Raw genomic sequence first — 3,139 nt, forward strand, 5'->3', positions numbered from 1 at the left:
GGTATGCAGGAGTCCAGGGTTTGATTCCCGGCCACGGCACACAGGAGAAGCACCCATCTGCTTCTCCATCCGTCCCCCTCTCCTTCCTCTCTCTCTCTTCCCTCCCACAGCCAAGGCCCCATTGGAGCAAAGTTGGCCCAGGTGCTGGGGATGGCTCTATGGCCTCTGCCTCAGGTGCTAGAATAACTCTGGTTGCAACAGAGCAACCCCCCAGATGGGCAGAGCATTGCCCCCTGGTGGGCGTGCCGGGTGGATCCTGGTCGGGGGCATGAGGGAGTCTGTCTGACTGCCTCCCTGTTTCCAACTTCAGAAAAATACAAAAAAATAAAAATAAATAAAATACAAATTCCACAAGATTTTTTTAGATTGGATCTAATCTTTGATGGCAACCAAATTCTGGATATAGTGCCCATAAGCCATTTATTCAGGTCTGCCACACCAGGTCTATAATATGATATTTAGACTGAGTGAATATTATCTGATTTCTGCAACCAAATTTGTATAGCCCACAGAGGCAAATGTAATATTTCTTTCAAAAAGCTAATTTAATTAGTCTTATTATTGTCTCACCTCCTGTGCGAAAATCGATTACAAAAGAGACCAAATTATCTAAAGTTACTGAACTATGAAGAATTCTATCTTGGAAAGCACCTGAAAAGAGCTCTGGCTTCTTATTCTATTTCACTCTCATGCCATGACAGAAGCACTGCCCCTTGCTTTTTCAATAAATTCTTGATTTAATCTCTACATCCTCAAAAGTACATGTAGACATGCTCCCATAGAAGAAGGTTTCTCAACTTATTTTTGGTCCCTAATACTTCACTCTATCAGTGAGAAAGGACTTACCACACTAGGGTTGTGTAGTAGCCAAACACATGACACCCATCACTGGGCAGTTGAGACCAGCAGCAGTTTATTAGTCACATATACTCACAGCACAGAGGAGGGACACATGAGGGTTACACTTGGAAAAAGAGTGAACACCAATGTTGGGGGAGGCTCAGGCTTTGTAGAATCGAGGTCAAGCAGTCAGTTCCCTGGTTACTATAGGAGGATGTGATCGGCTTGTTTGAATAGTTCTGTAGGCTGGCAGGAAATTAAAACCTGCTTCTCAGAGATAACCAGGTCCATTTGAGTTTTCTGACCAAGGGATCTTGTCCACAGGTTCAAAGTTGGAGAGCAATCTGTGGTTGGGCTCCTTCAGGACCTCCTGATTTTATCTGATGGTAAGGCAGCATGTAATACTAACATGAAGACTTACACCCTATCTTCATCCCTATTGACATTTTGGGTTAGAAATATATTTGTGCCTTTGGACATGTAAGAATTGGAGGCAAAGAAATGTGGACTTGAGAGGTCTAGGGCCAGCTTGCTCCATGCAGGCTCAAGATCAACCATCCCAATAAGAAAAAAAAAAAAGAAATATATTTGTTGTGGGACTTTCTTGTGCATTGTAGGATGTTTTGCTGCAAACCTGACCTCTACTCACAGATGGCAGTAACCACCTCCTCCTACCACACTTCTAACTGAACTGGCAATCAAAAGTGTCTTCAGCTATTGCACATGTCTGAGGGCAGTAGTAAGCCCAGTTGAGAAGCACTGCCGTACAGGGGCAGAACTGCATGCTATAACCCACCAATGCGGTTAGGCCCTCTCATGGGGACATGTGATTCCGGGGGACTATCCCTATCTTATGAGCTTTCTTTACATATGAACACATGAGGTATACATTAGGATTGTTGTGAAATATATAATACATATATTTGTATGATTTGTTCCCTTGCTCTCCTTTCAGGCTGTGTGTGTGTGCGCGTGTGTGTGTGTGTGTGTGTGTGTGAACTTTTGTTCATTAATGAGTGAATTTGTTGATTTAAAAACTTTCTTCAGAGCACTTGCTTGGGGCTTGACGTAAGTGCCTCGGACACAATGCAATGCCAAAGGGAAATGGTCTGGACTGTCGCGTAGCTTAGACTTTCATAAGGCCTAAAGACATATAAAAGGTAGATCACAGAAAACTGGTCTAAGCACTGGGAAACACAAAAGAGGAACATGCAAACAGGAGGGTTTGGGAGTTTTCCAATAATAAACAACACTGATACCTAAAGGATTTTTAGAGTTTATAAACTAAAGAGGCAAAAGCAAGAGCTTTATGAGTGGAAGGAAGTTTAAAGGTCAGAAATCACATTGTATATTCAAAAGAGTGAAAGTTCAATGTCAATTGTGAGCCTTGACAGTAGATAACTTTAGGTAGGTAAGCCAGGGGCAAATCATGATGGATTTTGTAGAAATTGTGGAGGTAAATGCACTTCATGCTAAAAGAAAATGAGTTGATTCTGAAAGTAGTTTATAGCTTAGAATCATTTATTGACTTAAATGTAGGAAATATATTGAGAAGGAAAAAGGGGCAGCAGACTTGTCAAAAATATATATGTAGCGTTTTGTACTTCAGCAATATAGAGGAGACATATCTAGATTGGAGGCAATGGGGCTAAAGAAAAATGAATGCATTTGTGGATTTAACACTAAGAATTGACATGGAAATGTCAAACAGCGCATATATAGAAGAAAGAAGCAGAAAAAAATTTTTTAAAGTGATATGAAAGTTTTTGAGTCAGCCACTAGATGGAAAGTTAGGCAACTTTCACTGAGATTGACAACTCAGAATGAGAAGGAGGTTATAGGAACAAAACAGTAAGTTCAGTGTTGAAAATAATGAATCTGATGTATTTATGTGACAACCCAAGTGGAAATATCAATTTAGCAATTAAAGTGTGGGTTTAAAGAGAGAGAACTGGTAAGAACCACAAATATAGGTGTAATTTGTTTATTTATATTATTATATATTTGTAATTTTTTCACTATTTATTGAATGCCTGATGGTGGATGAAATTAACCACAAGAAGTAAAAGAAGAAAGAGATCTAAAACAGCCCCTGAGAAACAATATCACATATTATACAGGCAGGAGAAAAGTATGCGTATGAAGTAATTTGTGAAACATAGAGGCAATATGGAAAGGAGAAAATCCTGGGGAGTTTTTATTATAGGATGAAATAGTTAAGAAAGCCAGGGTAAAAACTGTTCAAAGCTGCTGAAAAGAAAAGGGGGAATAATAAAAGATTGACTTTCTTCTTCATTTA

At 39.8% G+C, this 3,139-nt stretch overlaps 1 non-coding gene across 1 annotated transcript; it reads left to right on the plus strand.

The window, feature by feature from the left end:
• The first annotated feature begins 1,270 nt into the window (after positions 1-1,270).
• On the plus strand, positions 1,271-1,407 carry LOC136316533 (small nucleolar RNA SNORA38). The gene has a single exon (XR_010727763.1). It is a non-coding gene; the product is annotated as a small nucleolar RNA SNORA38 (small nucleolar RNA).
• The last annotated feature ends 1,732 nt before the right edge of the window (positions 1,408-3,139 follow it).

The sequence above is a fragment of the Saccopteryx bilineata genome, chromosome 12 (genome assembly GCF_036850765.1).
Source record: "Saccopteryx bilineata isolate mSacBil1 chromosome 12, mSacBil1_pri_phased_curated, whole genome shotgun sequence".
Taxonomy (NCBI): Eukaryota; Metazoa; Chordata; class Mammalia; order Chiroptera; family Emballonuridae; genus Saccopteryx; species Saccopteryx bilineata.